The 25,303-nt window shown below is 33.8% G+C and overlaps 1 protein-coding gene across 5 annotated transcripts in view; it reads right to left on the bottom strand.

The window, feature by feature from the left end:
* PCDH11X (protocadherin 11 X-linked) overlaps positions 1-25,303 on the bottom strand; it is a 708,447-nt gene that overhangs the window by 318,288 nt on the left and 364,856 nt on the right. The gene's annotated exons all lie outside the window — the stretch shown is intronic.

Consider the following 25,303-nt stretch of genomic DNA (forward strand, 5'->3'; position numbering starts at 1 on the left):
GATTTTAAGTCGGGAAAGTGAGAAAAAAAAAAAAAAAAGATACTTTCCACCTTTGGGCTTTGTATGACTCTAAAATACTACAATCATTTTCCATGATGAAGCGTTGCTGCTATGTTCTTTTCTCTTAGAACTGAAAAATAGGTCTAGGGAGGAGACATTTTCCAACACTTCTGGATGAAATTTATAGTAAACTATGCTTGCCTACAATTCTGTCTGCTGCAAATCTCTACTAACCACAATTTATCCATTTTACCAAGTAGAGGGATGATTGGCATTCATGATTCCTCTCAACTGGTGAAATTCATATGGACCTTCTAGATTATTAGGAAAAGTTTTAAATGATATTTGCTATGTTTTTAGTGTCAACTACTCTATATTGTATTGTAATGCTTTAAAAAATGATCATCAAATGATGATATATAATATTTGATAACTATTAAGTTTAACCAACCTGAACTTTCTCCCTCACTCTGATTAAAAAACAGCAACTTTACTGTACAAAATCCTCACTCCCTGATGTAAGGAGTCAGTCTAAAACAGCAGGGGCAAAGAGCAGACAACCACAGCTGTATCTTTCAACAGCCAGGGGATAGCTCAGTTGAATGCATGACTTCAGGTCTTTCTATTTTTCAAACTCTGTCCTATTCACAGCAATAAATGGTGCAGTGTAACTGTACTTTCAAAGAGTTGAATATGGATTCAGGAAAGAAGGCTAAATTCATCTGAGTTCCACACTGCTTTTTACTTAGAAAGCTATCTTTTGCTGCCTGAAAAGAAGTGTTATTAATATTCTGTAAAGTCTCATATATACTATTTTCAGGAATTTACATTTTCATAATGCCACACAGTAGACAAAGTTATGATTTAGACATATTTACAAAATCATAAATCATGTCTCTGATGCTTTTGTTCAAGGTAGGATTTTTCCACCTCTGCACATTCAGGTACAAAAACTACTATTTGATTCATTTCAAAGATGAAAAATAAAAGTGAAGCATATAATTTTAATAATAGTTTATGGAATTTTTTCAAAAGGAGGAAACTCACAACAAAACTAAAAACTAATTATCTTTCCTATATTTTAAGCAACATGGAGTAATTAGATAGTTCGTTTTGCTAGCTTAAGATTGCATAGCCACTTTTATCCTGTATTGGTTGGATGCGTAGGCTTTAAAAGGTTGGAATTGGGTTAGAGCTGATGTGTGTTATATTTTATTGAACCTTAAAAGTTACAAATGTGGTGTATCCATCTGTGAGTTCTCTCAATATTGTAAGAGGTTGAATCTTCTGTGATTTCAACAAAAAGGAGCATTCCAATTTTTTCTGAAATTATTGTTAATTATTTAAAGCTACCAAACATGTATCTAGGACACAGGATATATATCTCTCCACCCTAAACACACACACGGACTTATTAGTGATTCCATAAGCAAAAATGCTTAGAAAGACAATGTTATACCAGTATCTTTAAACAAACAAAAATTTCTTTCTCAGTTCATCTTTCATCCACTAATTACATCCTCTATGTAAATTACTTTGAGACTCTAAAAGTATAAATCATATAATTAATAAATATGTGGTGGTACGTTGTTCTTACCACTATGCAAATGTAACCACTATACAGTAACTTTGCATACTGAAATAATATGACTGATAAAATGGGCCCAATGACTTCGATCAGATTTATTTCTTTTGAAAGTATTTGCACACTTAGTTATGCCACTGGTTAGTCATTGCAAAATATTAAACTTATTTCAGACAAACATGACAACATAGAAGGGCAATTTCCTCAAAACACTTGATTTTTTGCTTTTACAGAGAATAAATTCAATTTCTCCACAAGTCAACACACTGATATGCTTTCCATAAAATCACTGAAAGTATCTTTATTATGACTAAAATGATCTGATGTGTTATTTAAGTAGTGGAATCTGAATTAAGGTTAAAGCGTCTGCTTGTGGAGCCAGATGTTAGAAGTCAACTATTCTTCCTTGGTTATTTCCTTGAATAGCTTTCACAATGCATTTTAACCATCAAGTGAATCTGTGGAAGTGGTATACTAATTCTAACCTCTTTCCAACTACAGTGGAAGAAATAACCACTGGATTGCAATAGCTTGTAAAATTTAGCATATTTTATACCTTATCATCTCTAACATATGTATTGCAAATTGAAGGTAAATAAACTATGAAGGTGTAATTAACACTCACTAATTTGATTCATTAATGATTTTATTAGATATCAAACAAATGAGAACCTTGCATTGATCATAATCAAACTATAACTGTTAAAGAAAAATAATCAAAACTGCAGTTTTATTTAATGACAATTTTAAATGTCGTCTGTCATTGCTGCTACTACCCTTATATCAAAGAAGTGTTTTAGACTAATGTGTTTCAGATTCTTGACTATGACTCAATTCCTTTAAAAATATGTTAAAACAAGCTATGATTTAAGAAAGCTTAAATAAATGATAAACTTCCCTAGGAAATATTTATTAGATGAGATGATAGTTCTATGAAACTTTTCATATAAAGAATTATGATATCTATTAATTAGTTAAAAGAAAAATTTTAAAAAGTATATTGGCTTCTGTGTATTAAATTATGATCTTTCACTAGATTATCCGTCCAATTACTGAGTCTACAGAGTGTAAAACATAGGTGTACTTTTTAGCTGAATTTAAATATCTGACCTCGTCATAACTATATGGTATTTATGTTATCATCCTCACAAATTTCTTTTCCTTTTTGTTCTCATTCAATAGTACTCAGCTCTTAATTCTCTAAAATCTATTAAAATAAGATTTACATCTTCCATTTTAAGTATATAAGTGAAAGCTGAAATAAATCGGGCTGTAATTTAAAACATGAAAATGCAGTTTTTTAACTTCCTAATGCTTCAGAAGCTATGTTTCAGCCCTTGTTATACCAACTTGGAAAAACAGAGCCTGATTTCCAAAAACTTTAATAAACACTTTTAAACAACTTTAATAGACATTTCACTTTGGTGTCACATACTACGTTCATTGAAAAGATAGAAAATATATGATTCCATATGAGATTTTAAGTATATAGACTGAAATACAGATAAAAACTTCACTGTAATCATTAATAATATAGATGTAATAGTAACAATTTGTATTTTAATATAAAATTTAATTATGTAAATAAAAAACCAGCGGCAGTGGTTGATGGTGAGGGAGGACCCGGGTCTGTTGCCGAGTAGAAGGGAAAACAAACAAACAAACAAAAAACAGAAAAAAAACCAAAACACAGTAATACACTTTGAAAGAATTTCAGTAACTAGGTCTGAGTTATGCAGCAGATAAGGAGCACCTATAAAAATTGAACCAAGTTAAGATTAAGTAGTAACTCTATTTGATAGTTTTAGTACTAAATTCCCTAAAAGACAAATTACATACAGTCTAAATTAAGAGAAATATTTTCAGTGTCTTAGTTGATGATTCAAAGTTCTTAAAAAAATAGAAATTATAGTGGGATCAAATGCAGAGTGGTTACCTTTCAATATAGCATCCATTAATTTCTCTTTTACATTATAGAAATATTGATCAACTGATAGTTTATCAAATTAAGAAAATATGTTCATATTCATGATACTCTCTTAAAAACATTTTGAAATGCAGACTGGAATTGTTTCCTGGGATAATACGAAACCTGGTATATGCTTTTGAAAGAATCACATTAAGATTTAAAAAGGATCAACTTAAAAAAATAAACCAAAGAGCTGTTTAATGTATTTCCTATGATTTTTATTTTTCTACCCTGACAATAAAATTTAGCCAATGTAAATACCATAGCATGTGCAAAGAAATGACAGTCTTCCTTGATTACTGGTAAAAATAAATACTTTTTAAGGCTTGGATTTATCTATACAGCTTTAGAAAAATAACTAACTCAAAATTTCTAGCGACCTCACTATCTCCCAGTGACTAAGCAGATCCTTTCATAAGGTAGGATAAGAGCCAACTGACTACTATCCCAGACCTCTCATAACAGAGCTAAAATTCCCAAAAGTAGCCATTAATTTTTGACTTTGCAATCGCCCTGTCAGAAAGGAAAGTGCAATTCTAAGAGTAGTAATACTTTAAATCCAATAGCACAGACTTATTTTAGTAGAATTAGCTAGCTGTCTGTTTACTGTGTAGAAAATAAACCCTGAAGAAACAAGATATTGGGTAAGAACATGTTGAGGTAGGAAAATTTAAAGAAAGGGGGGTGGCAGGGAGAACAATTTTACAATCCAGGATATTGTCCAAATAGTGTTAGATCATTTGGGACATACAACACAATTATCTGTGCTGCTGGATGATTGAATGAGGACATTGGAGAGACAGAGAATGCAGATGGTGGAAACTGAAAGGGATATATATTGGGACAGGTAAAACAGAATCAGTATTTTCACACTTTATTTTTTACTGATACTCAATTACAAAAACAAGCTACTAGTTTGGTATCCATTGTTTTGAAGTCATGTAAATACAGTGCATTGAATCATGCTAACATTACCACTAATAATAATGATAATGGCTAAACTTTGCATAGTGTTTCTGTATACCAGGCATGGTTAAGATTAATTTTAGATACATAAAGTTATTTAATATACACTTAGTAAATCCTTACAACAACTCAATGAAGTATGATTATTATCTTCATTTTACTACCTTGAAAATGACCTTATTTGATCACTTAATATGATTTCATGTTTGTAGATGTGAGATCTTTCGAAGGGGACCAATATCTGTAGATTATAACCCCCTTCTTGTTATATTTTCAGATTTTCAGTAGTTGCTACTTTTTCTTTTTGAAATCTTTAAATAGCACTAAGAAGGGAACTAAATTCTCTAATAGAGAATCTACAGAATTGGAAACTAGTAAGATCATTTAGGAGAACATACCTTTGTGTAAGCATCAATTTGAAAGTACAGAAGCCCATTTAATTTAGAATGAGATAACTGTCCTCTTTTAAGGAGTCCATTGTCACTACATCCATTTGCTTTTCCTTTATTATTTATTTATATATTCTTTTACTTTTTGAATTGCATTTCAAGCATTAAGAAAAACAATGCCTAACATTCCACTCTACTTTTCAAAATGTCAAGTGGACTTTTGGCTAACCATCAGTACCCCTCAATTAAGGGCTAATTCTGAATCTTCTGAGAATGCTGGAATATTTTTGTGCATCAACAATAAAGATTTTTTTTCTAAGCTCGTTAATGAAAGCAAAGCAGAAACCACTGAGGAATGATAAAGCAGTTTTGAGAAAAAAACTTTTTTCTAATAAATATTCCATATATATGAATAGAAAAATATACAATTTAGGTCAATATGTTTCCTTGTTTTCAATTTTAGTTCTCTAATAAAACTCAAACTTAAAGCATAAAGATACATTATTACATACATAGATTAACTTACTGCTTTTCTTAAAATATGCTGCTATCAGAAAATCCATACTCTATAATAACGTGGGACCAGTACCATAGACCTTACTAGCATATCTGCATCTCGTTACATACTGATATCCTAATAATAATAATAATAAAACAACTAGGCACTGAATAAATGTCATCTTTCATCATAGTAAAAATATCTGTGCTTGTGTCTTCCTTGCAATATCAGTATAGGTTGCTTGTATGCAATATGCAGTTATTTGGAGTGAGAAAGCAGAAAAGCAAAAAAGCAAAGAAAAGTGCCTTCAGTGTCTATGGGCCTTCACATACCACAGTTCACTAGCTACCCAAATTGTTTTCAGGCAGTTTGGCATATCTCATCAAGTCCTTCAGATTAAATTTGAAATGCAGTCTCAGATGTGAAAAGACAGTATTTTGTACACTAAACCCCAGAGTTCCAGCTTGTTTTTACACAAATTTATGCAAAAAGCCATTGAGAGTTGACACCAGATTATCCCCCAAATAAAATCTCTACATTGCATTAGAATAGATCCTGCTTAAACATAAAAATAAACTATTTTTTAGGCAGCAGAAATATTCTTATGCACAAACAATTTTAGCTTCCTTCAGAGCTTCCGAAAAAAGTGGCCCTACTTCTCAGCAAAAATTGTTCTTATCCTGTGTTTGCTGGCAGTTATTAAGTGTACCTATCAAGAAAAGGCTAAGTAATATCACTTTCTCCCATTCTTAGAATTATCCTAAATCATGGACATTCATGGTGGATGAAAATACTGTTGTTCAATGTTTTTTATTCTGGGGAGGTGTAAGAGAGTACACTTTACAGCAGATATCAGCATAACTTTTTTCTTTTTGTGTTAAATTATAATTGCTTTAAAAGCACATAGTAATTTACAATGTGTAATAGTTTGATTCAGTCTTACACATATTCTATTCCATACATGCAGCTTTGACATTTTTTTCTTTCTAAAAATACAATCAAGAAGCACAACCTTGGGGTTTCCCTGGTGGCACAGTGGTTAAGAACCCACCTGCCAGTGCAGGGGACACGGGTTCGAGCCCTGGTCCGGGAAGATCCCACATGCCGCGGAGCAACTAAGCCCGTGTGCCACAACTACTGAGCCCATATGCCACAACTACTGAAGCCCGTGCACCTAGAGCCCACGCTCCACAACAAGAGAAGCCACCGCAATGAGAAACCCACGCACTGCAATGAAGAGGAGCCCCCGCTTGCCACAGCTAGAGAAAGCCTGCGCAGAGCAACAAAGACCCAATGCAACCAAAAATTAAAAATAAATAAATAAATTTAAAAAAAGAAGCACAACCTTAGAGCCAACAGGAATAAATATGAGCCATTATAATGATTAGTACTAATCTAACTTTCTCCCAAGTATAGTAAAAGATAACAAGAAAATTTTATATTGGTCACTAAATTTACATAAATAGATTGATTTATGTTACTAATAATTCACTAAGTTGACTATCAATAGAACTCTAAATAGAATTCACATGTCTTAATTTGAATTTTATTAGGAAAAAGTTAACTACAAGAATCAGTTTAAAATGGTAATTTCAGTCAGTCTGTGCTTGGAGAGAGAGTCTGAAAATTTGAATCCACTAAAAGAAACAAGGGTAATTTAGTCAACTAATAAAAAAGGTAACTTGCCTAAAATGAGAAATTTTAAATCAGTTGATGAACACTGTATAATATTTATTTTTAAAAAAGAAAATACACTAAAATAAAAGAAATATATCTTCCATCATTCCATACTCCACTTCATGTAAAAGGAAAAATTTAATCTAAAGAGTCCAAAATATATACCTCAAATAAAATAATTTATATGAAGCTGTAAAACTAATGAGAGGTTAATTAATGAAATAAATATGCTTAGAACCACAGGTTATATTACATGATGATATAGCATTTTATATGGGCATATGTGCAAAACTGTTCATCAGACCATGAAAAGGGCCAACATCTTTGTATTAGAAAAGGTGATTTGTGGAACTAAGAATGGAATCATGTGGGAAGAAAATCAGGCATCAGAAACCTAAACATAGTTGTAAACAGCAAAAATAAAATGAAATAAAATCATATTAAATCACTGCCTCATCAATGTTGGCCATGACATGAAAACTGGACTAAAAGAAAATCTTCAATTCTGACTGGGAAAAGGTATGAATCTGAAGTTCAGTGCATTCTGCTTTAATCATGCTGCAGCACTGTCCACTCATGGTTAGGGGATGAAAGTAACAATAATAAAGGTAGACAATTTCAATAGAAATTGTAAAGAAATCCTTGTTTACATAGTTTTTCTTGTCATTAGGGAGAACAGGGGCAAGAAAATTAATAATTGTCTCCCATACCCCTGAATGCAGCATAACTTGGTTAATCTATTCAGTTTTAAATACCTGCTTTTATATGGAGGTAAGAATTGCCATAAGTGTTGCTAAAACAATTAATCCCAATTGGAATTATCATGTAGTGAGCTGGGGATATAGATTGTCTTATTTAGTTTAATTTTTAGCTCAAGGGATCTGGCTCTACTGTCATACTGAGTCTTCAAATCCCAGCTTCACACACATCCTGGCATATGGTATGTGCTCCACAAATTTGGGCAATGGTAGACCTATAGATAGATAAATATTTTTATAAATTTTGGTCTTCTTTTCCTAATATCAAGAGACTGATTGATTTTATGTGTCTTTTTCAATGTTGCACAATAGATTAACAATTTCAGCATTACAGAAAATAGTACTCATAATTTTCCAATAATGAAAAATCTCTTAACAGTCTACCCATGCCTTCCCATTATAAATAGTGGAACTAATATAAAAATCCATGTATAATTTTACACTCAGGCCTCTGTATCCGAGGTTCCGAATCCTCGGATTCAACCAACCACAGATCATGTAGTACTGTAGTATGTGTGTATTGAAAAAAATCTCCATGTAATTGGGCCCACACAGTTCAGTTAAGTTCAATTAAGAACAAGTGAATTATGGATATTGACCTGATAACTATACCATATTTTCAACTCATCTGCAATGAGAATTGTGTGTTCAAAGGTCAGCTGTACTACTGAGCCATGTCCTCTTTCAGTCCTTATTATTACTAAATTCCATGACATTAAAATTCTATACCTTTTCCAAAAATTGAACTGGGATATTATTTTTGTAGGACATTAAATATGTGAAGCTTAACAGCCTCTGAGTTTTATAATTTTTATTCATTTTTGAATATGAGCACTATCAAATTTCAACTTCAAGAGCTAAAATACAATTTAAATTTAATAATCCATTAGATATTTTTCAGGCAATCATTTGCTGGAAAGCTCCCATGGAATGGAATGACAACTCCATAAACATGATTGTAGAACTGCTGGTATTCTCCCATTTCCCTTTACCCTCCTTCTTCTCTTTGTTTTCCTTTTTCTCTTCCCTCCCCTGCTGTTCCCTCTTCTTCTCGTTGTCCTCCTCTAACTCTTCCCTTTCTTCTTCTTTCTTCTCAGAGAAATTCAGGTCCAAAAATTTTAAATAGCTTGACTAATGTCTATATATCTGAATGTAAATGTCAAAACCTAACAACTAGTTCAGTTCCTGCCATACAGTGGGACTTCCATAAATGTTTGTTAAATAAATGAATGAATTTGAGTCCCCTTAGCATACATGATAATATGTATTTTAGACATATCATTTAGCAGGCTCGTTCTTACCAGCTACCAGTTTAGTCTAAGAAGAATATAAGGCCATGATACAGGGTCCAGATGAGTTAAAAATATGGGATAGGTCAATATCCATAATTCACATGTTCTTAATTTGGACTCTTGCTGTTTGAAGGAAAAGCCATGTGACAATGGAGTCAGAAAACCCAATGAACAGAGATTATAATTCTATGCCTCATAATTTCAGACATTTAAGATTAATTGATGTTAATTTTCCCTATAAATTGTATATCACTCAATCATATTTATATATATTTTGTTTCAAATTGACTATTTACCTTTTTTAATCATCTTGCCAGATCCAGCTTTGCAACTTTTACTGTCACTGCTTAAGTTTGCTTTTATTATTATTTTTTTATTTTTGTTTATTTTTATTTTTTTTGCGGTACGCGGGCCTCTCACTGTTGTGGCCTCTCCTGCTGCGGAGCACAGGCTCCGGACGCGCAGGCTCAGCGGTCACGGCTCACGGGCCCAGCCACTCCGCGGCATGTGGGATCCTCCCGGATCGGGGCACGAACCGGCAGGCGGACTCTCAACCACTGCGCCACCAGGGAAGCCCTGCTTTTGTTTTTTAACCACCAATTATTTTTCCACAATGTGTATATGGAAACACGCACAAATTAAAGTTGGGTAGATTGAAATACAGATACTTGACCGTATGTAAACAATCCTTGATTCAGAAATGGAAAGGAGGTTCCGTTGTTATGGAGATAAGCAGTGGTATGGCCAATAGAAAAATCCAGTAAGACATTGAGAAGCAAGCTTTGCTGGTGCATCATCTTCTAGTCAGTTTAGTCGAATGAGCTCAGGACACAAATGGCCCTCATCCGTCACCACCATTGATACTTAAAATTCAGTTTGTTAAAAAACAGATGCTCATGCCTACAATACTACAGAGGGAACTCATTCTGAACTTTAACATATATTTTTGTCAGCTCCTTGGTTCATTTGCTGAAAACAATTTTTATTCTTCCTATCTCATAGATTTATTTTTAGCAGTAATATTAGATGAGATCTCAAGTTTTTTCCACATTTGATACTAGACCCAATAAATGAAGAGCTACTTTTCACTATAATGTCAGAATTTTTAAATATCTATTAGACTAAATAGATTTATATCTCAAAGGATTGTTTGTTCAAAGTAACCCATTTGTTTTCCCATTTTCTACCTAGTCTTTATTTAGTTCTATATCACTGCATATTTGTAATCACTTAATTTGGAGCAAAATTTTCTTAGATTAACTCAAGAGACTTCTAATTAAGAAGGAATAAGTAAAAATGACTTGTATTTACATGATATGAAATGTGTGGGTAAAAAGTGACCTGATCAACTAATGAACAAATTTTTTCCATATAGCTTGGTTATCGACATATTTCCAAAATTAACATCACAATTACTAGACAATTTTTCCACTTTCTAGAAAAACTATTTTGATATGATATAAGCATAAGACTTAAGGAAAAAGAATGAAAAGATAAAGTGCCATTATGAAAAGTTAGTCTAGGGCTTCCCTGGTGGCGCAGTGGTTGAGAGTCCGCTTGCCGATGCAGGGGACACGGGTTCGTGCCCCGGTCCAGGAAGATCCCACATGCCGCGGAGCGGCTGGGCCCATGAGCCATGGCCGCTGAGCCTGCGCGTCCGGAGCCTGTGCTCCGCAGCGGGAGAGGCCACAACAGTGAGAGGCCCGCATAACGCAAAAAAAAAAAAAAAAAAAAAAAAAGTTAGTCTAATGAGGAGAATTATCAGAAGCAAAAAGAGAAAATTAAAGTTACTGAATAACTGAAAAATTCCTTCAACTAATTCAGTTTAAGATATGATTAAATAGGAAGTCATGTAATTAACAGATGTTGGATTTTCTGATTTCCAACCCAGGATATTCACAATATATGCCACTCCAATAATAAAAATGGTAAAACTACCTATGAGTATAGATATGGCCATAGACCAAAGACTGAGATGAATTGTGTATTTAAACTTGCATTGAAAATGTTTTCACTGTAATATGTAAATGGATATTACTTTCAATAATTACAAACTTATCTTTTTCAGTCACTATTAAATTGTCATTTCAAAATGTCACAATTACATTCAAATCATGTCTGCTTTTAGTTTAGATACTTTCTAACAGACAAATGTGAAAATCTAGGCTATTATTAGTCTCAAAACCAGTATGTATATATACATCTATAGCTATAGTATCTAAAGTCACAGTTGACCATGGTAAGTCATCTAAATTTGGGAATTCGGTATGCTTTTAGAAATTATTTTATTTCTGTTCAATTACTATAAATCATTTCAATGTCTTTTTTTTTTTTTTTTTTTTTTTTTTTTTTTTTTTTTTGCGGTACGTGGGCCTCTCACTGTTGTGGCCTCTCCCGCTGAGGAGCACAGGCTCCGGACGCGCAGGCCCAGTGGCCATGGCTCACGGGCCCAGCCACTCCGCGGCATGTGGGATCCTCCCGAACCGGGGCACGAATCTGCGTCCCCTGCATCGGCAGGCAGACTCTCAACCACTGCGCCACCAGGGAAGCCCTCAATGTCTTTTATTGCCACTTTGTTTGACATGAAATAACTTATATATAAAAAAATATATCCTAATGTAAAAAGCTAGGTAGAAATCCAATACATTGAATTCTAACCAGAAATTTTGTGTATTATCATAAGCTCATTTTTTCTACTTAGGAAAAAAGACTTCTTAGGAAGAGAACCACACTTGCTTTAATAGAGTAAAACATGACTTAAGACAGATCTATAATACCTTAGGATGGAGCATTCCCAATGGGTTAATAATTCCCAACTAATACACATGAGTTTCCTTCCTCTTGACTTGAGGAAATATGGGTTAACTTGTGTCCTAAAAGGTGTTCAATGAACTAAGTTGTGACAGTTTTTCAACAGCCAATGTCTGAATTGTGTTTTTGATGTGAGAAAATGCTGAATCTATTCTTGAGCACTTTCTCAATATAGTTAAGACCCCCCCACTTGAAAAGTTGCATAGTCCTTGTCAAGTTACACACCTCCAAAGGAGAGAGTTAAAGTTGGAGTTGAATAATATTCAGATATGAATAATATTCTTTCTTTCCAAACTTCTAATGTCTTAAGCCACAACTCCTCAAATTTCAATGAATGCTTAGTGTAAGAGCATATATTTTCTTAACAAAAGTTGTCATGTATTTTAAACAAAACAAGGCGAGGTAATTCCAAATAGTGATGGTAGCAGCATGGAATTAGAAAGCAGTGATAGGATGTTATGCCTATGACACCATAGATTCCATCTATTGAGAATATTCTTATCTATAGTGAAAGCATATGATAAAATAAACTTAACCAAAAGCACATAGAATATAAAAGAAAATTACATTGTTTGCTTTCTCTTGATAGTGCTGATGAGGAAGACTTTCACTAAATATTAACTTAAATATGGTTAGTGCTTGGTATAAAGTGTCCCAGTGAGGCTGAATTTCTGATGTTTTATATTAAAATACCAACAGAGATCCTGAAATAGCAGTAATACTCTCTGCTAGAAAAAGTATTAATAATAGAGTGTTGTAACAACTCAATGCACAGTGAATACATCTCTCAGAAATATTGTTATGTGTCACATAAACAAGTTTTATACATTGAATAGTATATGCTAGGCAGATAATGACACTTATTTTACAAGGTTCTATATCTAAGAAAATTCTCTAATCCTCTAATACACTGCCAAGAATACATCAAGGATTTGTGGGTGCCATTCACATTTAAACAGATTTCTTGATAACAGCCACTTGAATAATGAGTGCAGAGTGAAAGATCAAGGCTTCACAATTCACACTCTTTAGTAAGAGCAATATAAACTTGTTTTTTTGCACATTTTGTAAATAGGTCAAAGAGTACTCACATATATCATCAGTTTACAGAACTTTATTTCATGTGTGCCCTGTGTTCTCTTGCCATCCAGTTCTTATGTACTTTATTTGTTACCATTGTCTTTAATTTACCCTCAGAATTCATTTGAGCTCCACTTTAGTGGGATACCAACTACCCTGATCATTTTCCTGCAATCTTTCCTGTTTGACAAAGCTTTTGTTCATCCAGCAGCGCTGCAATATAATCACAGAAAGAATGGAAAGTCTATTCAGTTATTACATGTTTATAGATTTCAAATGAGTATATTTAATATACTGTTACCTTGGCTTGGGAGAGTGTCAAGAAGCAATACTATTTCAATACTTCATTCAATAACAACAAAATATGGGAAATTATACATATTGTGGTTGTTATTTGGATCAACATAAATAAATGGGTACATTACTATCCTTACTCAATACGTAGACTTGAAATCTAGTATGCTATAATCATCATAGCATCTTTTAAACATTACTAAATTGTAAGATTGGGAAAACACTCTAACTGGGTTCTATTAACCAGGGATTGAATAAACCTATTGAAAGCACGAGCTGCCTTTTTGGAAGGTTTTATATCGTTACAATCACACATGCATATATAGAGTAGGGTTGATTAACCTCATTGGCAAATATGTTACTGGTCATTGCTTGCCTTTTCTGTGGGTACTGGTCCTATATTGGCATGCAAACTATATTTTACATCAATAAAATTAGGGCACTATTTTAATAACATTCATGAAAAGACCGATCAATCCAATTTTTTTCCTCAACGAAACTTAGGATTTTATATAAAGGATTTGCCACAGAAACAAATAAAATTTGCTAAATCTAAATTAAAGGCAGTAAGAATTGAATAAAGTAGTTCTCAAAGTTGGCTCTGTATTTGAAACATGTAGGGAGCTTAAAAAACTACCAATGCCTGGGTCCCACCCCAGAGATGTTGATGTAATTGCTTGGAATGCAAAATGGACATTGCCAGTTTTCAAAAGTCCCTAGGTGATTCTAACACGCAGCCAGAGTTGAGAAGTACCAGAAAAACTCCCTCCCTACTCAAGAATCACTGTGCAGTGAGCCACATTAGCTGACTGATGATCATAAGGACATTGGGAGAAGCAAATGGACTAATTGAGCATTTGCTATCTACTTGTTTCACAAAGCCCAACAAAAGCCAAAAAGCTTACCCACTAGCAACTTTTGTTTACTAAGTTTAAATGCATTGGTTTCTGCCATGAAGTGTGTTTTTTTTTTTTTTCCTGCTGCAGGTGGCTTCTTTGCTCAGTCTTGTAATGGGATTTCCTGTTTTGCAATACTCACTGCAATTTTTATGGCTAATTCAAAGCATAATGTTTTAAATCAATTTAACACCCAGACAACTTTACATAGGCATTACAGAGATGGTATCTTCTCATCAATAAAAATGATACACAACCTGTTCCGGAGTTACACAGCAAACAATTCCCAGCAATCACCTTTATTACAGAATATGAAACAGATCTCAGAGACAGTTCTTTAATGCTAGAGATTTACAGCACTGCATTCACAATTGCTTACTATGGAAAAGACTGAAGGTCAGTATTTGAGATTTGCTCCACTACACATCTTGCTTTCAAGAAAATAAGGAGGATAATCTGTCATGTTAGTAAAGAGTTACACTGTTCGAAGTATTATGCACTTCAAGAGAAAACCCAACTCTTAAATCAATGTTTAAAGTATATTTGGATAACATTAGCTCTCATTCATAAATAATAATACAAGCTGTTAAAGGGTATCTGATAAATACTGTAGGCCAAGAGGAGGCAAATATAATGGGAAGGGGTATGAAATTTAAACAGAATAAAAATACACTGGCATATGTGTCTGATATAAGCTAAAAGAGACCAAAATATAGGTGCTCAAAAACATAAACAAGAAGCCATTATATTTTAAAGAAAGGTTAGTGAATTTATGGAAGCTCTTACCTCTAAATGAGTAAGCCTGACAGAAAACCTAAGTACAAGTGAGTGGACTTTATTTTTATTCAAGAAAAATATTCTAAATAGGTTATTATAGTAAACTAAGCTTGTTATATAAGGTTAAATTTTTGGTTTACATATTTATTTTCCTTACTATACAAGGGGGTCTTTGAAGTCAAAGAAACTATCTCATTCCTTTAGATATTTTCATTACCAAGTACAGAGTTTGATACATAGAAGGCATTCCATATATGTTTGTTAAACAAAGGACAAATTTTTATTAAATATTTACTAGGTTTCAAGTAGTGTGTTAGGCATAGACTAAAGGAACTTATAAGACATCTTGAATTATTAATTCTTTATATCTCAACATTAGACTGTAAAATTTATGCTTTAGTGTCTCTAAAGCATAAAAGTTAATCCTATAAACTTCTTTTAAGCAATTAAGAAATAATTCAACTAAATGAAGAAGACTAGTTTCACAGGGATCCTCAATAAATGGGCTAGGAAATTGACTAACATATTCATAATTTTTTGGTAAAATAACAAATGATGATTAATTCTTAGAGGCTTCCCTGTGAGTCCCCTCGGAGTTAAGTAGGATACTTGCCTACTTTAAAAATTAAATGCATGAGGGGCAAATATGTGAGAAGTAAAGGAATACGAGGAAGTATGCCAAAGATAATGTTTCTAACGTAATCATCACAAGATATGAGACTTTGAAATCTCAATTCTTATTTATAAATGTCTCAATATCTGATTCAGCAACCGTTGCTAACTCTACTGAAGAAATGTATGCTCAGAAGAAAACTTCTTAACCTTCCAATATAAATGTTTCTTGGTAGAAAAGAGATGGCTCTAAGTCACTATTACCGAGGACTTATACTGCACTCTTAAATCCAGATATTTTGTCATAGAAACAGACAAAATATTTGAATCAGTACTCTCATGCATTGCCAAACTTCGTTCACCTCCATAGGTCTAATCTACTTATACCATTTATCATTAGTGTGTGCTTGTTCTAGTCCTCAAACCATACTGCCTAAGGGACATAACACATACAATAAATATTTAAGAAAAGATAATAAAGGAGCTTTTGATGATTGAAAGACTCAATGAAAAGTCTACATATCTTACTACTATAAAGCTTACAAAATTATGAATATTAGAAAACTATGAAAAACTGGCATCATTGCAAAAGAACATGGTATAACACATGTGAAGATGACATATATTCAGTAGAAACTGCAAAAGAATCTGTCCCCTGCTGGTGGCAAGAAAGCAATAGATCATAGAATAACTAAACCTCAGCTCAGCCACGGAGAAAAACATATGATTTAATGAAATAAACATGATTTGTCTAGTAGTCCAAAAGAGAGTGGTCAACGTTATCTCTATAGCAATGATATTGGCAAACGTTATTAGCAAACATTATCCAATAAATTGCCTAAGAAAGTTTCCTCTCCGAGTTACTTTCAGAAATCAAAAGATATGAATTAAGAAGGTGATACACCTGAAACAAACACAATATTGTATACTTTGATTAAAAGAATAAATAAATAGGAAAGTAAAGTAAAAAAAAAACCCCACAAAACTAAACTTTAATTGCGTGAATTATATCTCCAATAAAGCTGTTAAACAAAAAGAAAGTGAAAGAAAATTTAATCTTTTTATCCTAAAATAGGGGAATTTTACATTTCAAAGGTGTCATGAATTCAGCAGTGAGGACAGCTATGTCACTGTTTCTGATATGAAAATCTAAGTTTAGAATAGAATTATAATTGTTTCAATTGTTTTGTTGAGATCAGAAGTATAAATCCTAATCTGAGCTCTATAGTTTGGAGTATCGATTTCAATGTATCAGTTGTTGAGTTAGTCATAGACAGTAGAAGACAAGGCTTCTAAATTATGTACTGACTCAGATGGCATTGAATGAACAGAAGCAAGGACTTTCAACAGTTGCTAGAAAAAATGAATGGAAAACTGCCCAATCTGTGAAAATGGAAAGAGTATATATGCGAAAGGCTGAATCTGTAACTACATCTAACACTATTGTAAAGCTAATGACCTGAGAATAGTGTATTTAATACACATAAGAGTGCTATTCAAATAAACCTTGAAATTACTTTCTTCTTTTCTACTGCTTTGAATAAAATATATTTTGAAACCTTTTAAAACCTTGACTTATTTTACTTAATATATCACTGTCTATTGTTTCCCATACATTCAGAAAAGGGCATAGAGCTGAAATGAATATATATGATTTTATTTCAGACCATCCTCAATACTATGCCACACACAGAGTGAAAACACCTGCTTCTCAGAGATATAATGGGTGAATTTTGATGCTGCAAGGTGAGACAATGGTAGGTAGGAAGGCTTAGAACATTTTCAAGGGAGGTTTAGAGTCTTTCAGTAAGGGATGAGAAAAGGACGCAATGTGATCATATAGCCACACCCCCTCTACTTTTTTGGTATAGAAGCAAAGAAAAATAACATTTTTATAGAAATAAAGAGTCCAAATTGGACAGTTCAGTCACCTGGGACCTTACAGAAAAAAAAATATATATATAAAAAATATTCAGAGCATCAGAGTTTTACAAAGAAGACACCTCTCAGCATTGATTTTCCCAGGATACTTCTATGCACACTAAAGAACAGGATTACAACTGCCTGAATTAGGCTAAGGAGTAGTTTACCATTTGTGCCACATATTTCTTTCTGTTTTACGTGAAGTCAGAGGACCCTAAAAAGAAGATTTTTAAATCCCTGTATAATCGAGCATTTGCTATTACATTAGTAGAATACTTCACATTTTATTCTGGAAAATTTGAAATCAGTTTCCTTTGGATTAAGTCAGTTCTGTTAAGCTCTTATCAAAATATGGAAATTTAGGGCTTCCCTGGTGGCGCAGTGGTTGAGAGTCTGCCTGCCGATCCAGGGGACAGGGGTTCGTGCCCCGGTCTGGGAGGATCCCACATGCCGCGGAGCGGCTGGGCCTGTGAGCCATGGCCGCTGGGCCTGCGCGTCCGGAGCCTGTGCTCCGCGGCGGGAGAGGCCATGGCAGTTAGGGGCCCACGTACCGCAAAAGAAAAAAAAATGGAAATTTAAAACAAGACAAATACACTAAATGTCTATAAAAAGTGAAATATGATAGGTCCTAGTGATGAGGTTCAGGGCAGGTCACCCCAAGATACACTACTTCAGTGTATTGATTATTTGGAATTAAAGTAACTTAAGAAATAGCAAGTGCAAGAAGAACACTCTGACCCTCCTTTGTCCCCCTAAAAACAGGAAATAAATCTCCAATGTGAAAGGTATCTTCCCTGTGCAAGGAGAAAGATAGAGATCCTCATCACCAGAGAAAGGGAATTCAGGGCCAAGAAAGTTGTATACAAAAACTTTGTTACTTCTTTACTAATTTTACTACCCTAAGCCCAAATCCCTTTGTCTTGTCAATTCTTTACAAATTTATTGTTTCTTTATCTAAAAGATATAAAAGCTGCCGGCTTTGGTTACTTCTTTGAGCATCATATTTTTATGAGCTCCCATATGTACAAACTTAAATTTGTTTTTCTCCTGTTAATCTATCTTATGTCAATTTAATTATTAGACCAGCCAAAGAACCTAGAAGAGAGAAAGGGAAAAGTTTTCCTCTCCTACACTAGGAATCGAAAGAATACAGAAGAAATATGTACTTGATTAACATGAACTCACAATCCAGTTGTGAACATTATATTTATGGGTAGCAATGGATGGACAGATCACAGAAGGCTTTATAGAAAAAGGTTTCCAGAAATACTGGGAGAAGAGCAGTGTTTAAAATGTCAAATGTAACAGAAATTCTGGAGCCAGTGAGCAGAAAATCTTGGACAAATGATGAAAGGATTATATTTTAATTGGAAGTAAAAATAACAAATTATAGCAGGGAATATGTAGTGAGAAAATGCAGTTAATAGAGAGATGATTCTCTCAATTTAGTAGTGAATTACAGCAATGGCTGAAGAGGATATATTCTACTTGGGGGGTGGTTATTTCATATTTATTTTCCTTGACAAATGACATTTATGTATATTTAAAGGAAAAATGGAAGTGGCATGTATAAAGAGACTAAAAAGCTAGATATTTCAATAACTGAAAGGGAACAAATGAGATACTAGAAAGGAACTCAGAAATATATTGGGGTTACAAAGGTGGTCTCTATCTTAGGAGAGTAGGACCTAAAGTTATCTGCTGGTAATTCAGGGTTGGAAATTGTAAAAGGAATTTGAAGATGGTTGAAAAGGTTTGGGATAGTCATTCAAGGCCCAGGATAGAAAGTTAATGGAAAGGAGCATAAAAAGACTTCTGAACAATACCTAGAGCCACAGCAGAAGTTTAATACTATGAATGTGTAGTAAGCTAGATTTTGAGTACAATTTTGTAATTTCTTTTTTTTTTTTTTTTTTTGCCAAAGAGTGTTCAGTGACCTGTGGAGAATACAATCTGTGAGGGGACTACAGTTGGAAATTGGCACCATAAACAGAGTGAGAAGCCAAGAATGAAAAGTCAAGGATAGTAATGATGAGATGGGGAGAGGAATGTAACCAGGAAGGAATTTCATAAGGTGGGATGAGCAATTAGAGGACCTAATGAAGGGAAAGTTCAAGTTCACAAGAGGATAACACAAGGCGGATAATAAAGTTATGGTCATAAAAAGAGAGGACAATGTTCAAAATCATGGAGTCCTTGTAATCACGTGAAAATAACATCCAGGGAATGCACATATGTACATATAAGGGCAATAGAATCAACAAACCGAGCAACAAAAATCAACAAAATCCAAAACAGATCAACAAAAACAAACATGTAAGACAAAACAGATATTGATTTGTGGTGATAGCTACATTAACAGTTTTAACATTGAATAGTGCAAGCAGAAGTCTTGAATAAGCATAGAAGGAGAATCCAAAGATCAAACCAAAGATGTCCTTTAAAATCTGTCACTTTTTTTGCCACTAACTAAATTTTCAGTCACTACCCATTGAGTTAAATAATCTATTCCAAAGCAAAATAAGAAGTTGTTAAGACACTACCAAAGGACTCAGTATACCTGCAGTACAATGTCCCTGGAAGATCACATCTATGGAACATATGTAGGAAAAAGGTAAATAGGTTTGCTTGTAGTTGGTAATGCTAAATTAGAACTCTTATGTGATTTAACTTTCTCATAGCATTACTAACATTCAACTGAATGCCTGATAAGGAAAACTGGTTAGTATAGAAGAAATAGCATTCACAATTGCTATAGATTTAGCTTCATGCATTTGTTAGATTATCATGTTGCAAAAAGTATGTATGAAAATAATCCTTCATTAAAGCCAAGGCTTGTGGATACATCTCTTCAGAAACGTAACCTTAGAATTAGTTTCATTTAGAGAAAACCTTTAAAAAATATCTCAACATGCTGTGCCATATTCAAACTTCTAAATTATACAGTTAGGACAATTTATGATGAAGAAACTTCCCAAAGTTTCTGGATTGTTGAATAGGATAAGGGAAGAAGAAGTAGCTTGGAGACACCAGTAAAATGTTACTTTAATATATGTTCCTTTGAACATTCTCATTGCCTCCCTCTTCTTCATGTAGCCTTGGAGCAAATGGTTACACAAATGACAGGAGTCTGGAAGAAGAGAGGCCAATAACAGGCAATGACTTTTATTTGCTTTTTTCCTATAGCTATTCTTTCTGCTACCAACTAGCCTAGTCTGAAAGAAAACACTTTGTAAATTCACCTCAGGCAAATATAAAGAAATAAGAAATATACTCTTTTGAGAATCTCAGTCAGCTCTGTTTCTGCCAACTTCAGTTTAGCACTTTGGTGAACATACTCTTTAACAAGCATGGCCATTTGTGCAAACCCTGAGGGCAATTTAAACTCAGGCTTAGCCAAAGGGGACGGATTTAAAAAAAAATCTACGTGGAAATTTTTAGGTTAGTACTAACCTAGGGAATCAGTTTGTGTTTAAGCAAGAAATGTTTGTTTTATATTAACCAGGTTCAAAAATTGTACTTCTCTCTTTTAGTTGAAAACAAACATTGCTATCACCAATCTATTAAGTCACAGGTGGCTATGTGTTGAAATGTATTTTCCCCTTAATTAACTCTTAGCCATTCCATACTAAAGAATGAATGAAGTATGGAGTATGACATTTGCTTTTATTCTGCTCTTTGAATGCCACTAGCTTCCCTGTGAAATGTAATCTTTTAAAAGAGAGGTAGAAAAACATGTCTATCTATCTCTGTACCTTAAAACTCTGATTTGGAATCTAAAACTAGTCTTGTTTGGTGAGGTCTCTGAAGTCATTTAAATGCAAATAGCTGAGGAAGTCTTTGAGAAATTATAGGTCCTTTGAAGTTTGAGACTCTAGGTCCTTTGATGTTTGAGACTTTAGGACAATAAAGCATTCATTTAGATACTTCATTCTTAGCTAAGTTAATATGTGGCCCTATTTTTTTACAAATGCAGGAAGCTTATATTTTTCACTTACTCTGAATTAAACTGAACGTAAAAGTAATATTTTATAATTTATATTAAAAATACCTAAATAGGTGAGGTTCAAGAGATTAATTCGACTTTTTATGGAGATATTTGCAGTAAATCCAAAGTTAATGAATATTCTGACACTTAATATATTTAAGGTTTATAGCTTCTTGAATTTAATATTCAAAATACCCTTCAAATACATAAACGCAATGAACCAAAAATAAAGGGTGTCAGAGGACAGACCTAATATCCATGGTATATGTTAACCATATTATATCAGACTAGGTATAGAATGCATATAGACTAGTGAAAAGGGCTTCATAATAGGTCTGTAGCATCATCAGAGTTGACAGAAGTAAATTTTTTAAAAAATATTATTCTTCCAGAAGCATCTTAAAACATTAAATATATTCAGGGTAATTACTAAAATACAATAAAACTATTATTTTGATATAAAAGAAGTATTTGTTTTATGATTCAAGTTTTTCTCTTTTATTTTTTTTTTCATTATTCTGGATAGATTGCCTGGGTTCAACTCATGGCTTTTCTACTGGTGAGCTCTATAATCTTAGGCAAGCACTTAAGCTCTCTGCACCATGGTTTCCTCATCTGTAAAAGAGTTCATAGGATTAAACTATGAGTTTATAGGACTAAATATGTAGTAGGTATAGACATATAGATATAGATGTAGATATAGATATAGAAGTATACACATATGCACTTATATGTATACACACACACACAGTGCTTGGAACAGAGTAAGCACAATATTAGTAAGTTAATTTTACTGTGTTTACTTTGGTATAGAACAGTATTGGGAAAAAATGACCAAGTGCTCACAGCTGTCCCTTTCTTATACTCTGCTTTTGAGACCGGAGAGAAGTGGGCAGGGCACAAGAAATAAAAGAATGACACAGCCGTTGAGAAAAACAGGATACTACAAAAACTGGTTAGAACCTACTAGGTCCAAGACGGTGGAAGATTCAACTTCCAGTAGACCTTGAGACTCATTATACACTCATTGTAATACATTAACATCTAAATGACACACCCACAGGCATGACAGTTCAGAGGCTGACAATAAAAGACCAAAAGTTGGTGGTGCCCCAACTCCTGGAAATCTCTGCCCCTTCCCCCAAATAGTTGGAATAATCCTCCCACTTGTTAGCCTATGAAATTACCCAGCCCATAATAACTAACAACCCATACCCCAGGGCCCTCTTGCCTTCTGAGATGGCCCAAATTCTATCTATGGAGTGTGTATCTCCCTGAATAAATCGTCCTTCACTCTACTTTGACTTGCTCTTGAATTCTTTCCTGCATGAAGCCAAAGACCTTTGCTTGGGAACCCATCCCAGGGCCTTGCCTGAAACCTGGGATATGATCATTCTTTGGCTCCCTCCTTTTCTTACAACACTTTGTCTTGACCAAACTTTAGTCAGGAATCTCTCCTTCCTACAGGCTCCTGAGCTCTGCTTGCCACCAAGTAATGAGCAAGCACTAAAAATGTGGAATGCATCCCCTTTATCAGGGTCTCTTGGGAATCAGCTGACCACAGCAAGACACTTTTCCTGGTGGACCCCACTGGCCACTTATCTGGCCTGTCCGGTTTCTTCTTAAAAGATTCTGCTTATCTCTGCTTACCCCTTTTTACCTTAAAAAAAGAAGCACCTTTTTTCTGTTAGATTTTAAGACCTTGCAGATTTCTGAGGTCAGAGCCTTTTCTCTATTCTGAATAAAATCTCTAAGTCCAGATTTGGTTTTATTTGACAAAAAAAAAAAAGTATCCATCACTAAAAACCACACTTTCCATTGCTCCTTATATTGCGATTATATTACTGTTTTAATATTCACAATTGAAGTGGTTTATGTTAAAGTTTCATGACCCAGGTGTTTTCTGAGTTCATCCCAGAGTGCTGTGTACAGTCTTAATTTTTTAAAACAAAAACACTTTTCTATTTATAGAATAACTATACTAGATAAAATCTGCCAATATTTATGTTCTTTAAAATTCCAACATTTAAATAACTGAGCAACAGGTCCTTTCCTAAATTTACCAGAATGGTTGAGAATGTTAGAACACCTAAAATCTGTAGAGCTTCTCTCTCTCTCTCCCTCTCTCTTTCACTTTACATAGCTAGTGACATTTCATTCCCCTTGCTTCCCTCCTTTTAATTGGAGAAATCTTCTATAAACTTTTGCCTTCTCGGAGGAGTTAATTCTCAAAAAGTCATCACTCCAAGGTCACAGTGATAAGATGGTTCAGACGGGCATTTGAAAATTCTCAGAAAGGTATACTGAGTGAAAATTCTCTAATGCTGTTATTTTAGTTTATCTCTCAAACACTAATGAAAATTCATTTTGACATTCTAGTCAGGCTCCGTTTTCAGGTAATTCTCACACTTGATAAAGCCATCCAGGGCTAACAGAGTACTTCTGGCATAGTCTAGACCACCCTTTGGCAAGTTCTTTTTCAAAGACAAAATTTGGTCTCTCAAACTAGAAAAACACTCATATTTAACCTAGCATATAGTTATGACAACATTTTGGTTCCAAACCTCAAAACATGGTGAAGAAACCAAGGCATAAATTCTAGAAAACAAATGTCAGTGAACAGCTAAATAACTGTTTATTTTTAGTGGTGGTGCAGTTTAACCAATGAGGTAATTAAAATTTAACAATATGTGTGACATAGTTTATTTTTTTAATGGTAGAAAACCGAATTTTTCTAGACAGCTAGACTGTTCATATATATGTGAGCAGAACTTAAAACTTTCACATTGAAGGAGGCCAAAATATACAATGTGAAAAATTATCTTCAATAAATGGTGTTGGGAAAACTGGACAGCTACATGTAAAAGAATCAAACTGGGATACTTTTTCACACCATATACAAAAATAAACTCAAAATGGATTAAAGGCTTAAATGTAAGACCTGAAACAATAAAAGTCCTAGAAGAAAACATTGGCAGCATGGTCTTTGACATAGGTCTTAGCAATATTTTGGGGGGTCTATTTCCTCAGGCAAGGGAAACAAAAGCAAAAATAAACAAATGGGACTACATCAAACTCAAAAGTTTTTGCATAACAAAGGAAACCATCAACAAAATAAAAAAGGCAACCTACAGAATGGGAGAATATATTTGCAAATGATATAACTGATAAGGGGTTAATATCCAAAAGAACTCATACAGCTGTCAAGAAAACAAACAACCTGATTAAAAAATGGACAGAGGAACAGAATAGACATTTTTTCATAGAAGACATACAGATGGTCAAAAGACACATGAAAAGATGTTCAACATCACTAATCATCAGGGAACTTCAAATCAAAACCACAATGAGATACCACATCACACCTGTCAGAATGGCTATCAGTAAGAGACAACAAATAATGAGTGTTGGTGAGGATGTACAGAAAAGGGAACCCTTGTGCACTGTTGGTGGGAATGTAATTGGTACAGCCACTGTGGAAAACAGTATGGAGTTTCCTCACAAAATTAAAAATAGAACTGCCATATGATCCAGCACAAAAACACTAAAACACTATTTCATAAAGATATATACATCCCAATGCTCATTGCAGCATTATTTACAATAGCCAAGATATGGAAGCCAAATAAGAGTCCATCAAATATTATGAAATAATAATGGAATATTACTCAGCCATTAAAAAAAGGTCATGCCATTTGTGACAACATGGATGAATCAAGAGGATATTTTGCTAAGTTAAATAAATCAGACAGAGAAAGACAACAACTGTATGATCTCATGTGTAATC

This window comes from Tursiops truncatus, chromosome X (assembly GCF_011762595.2).
Source record: "Tursiops truncatus isolate mTurTru1 chromosome X, mTurTru1.mat.Y, whole genome shotgun sequence".
NCBI classification, from domain to species: domain Eukaryota; kingdom Metazoa; phylum Chordata; class Mammalia; order Artiodactyla; family Delphinidae; genus Tursiops; species Tursiops truncatus.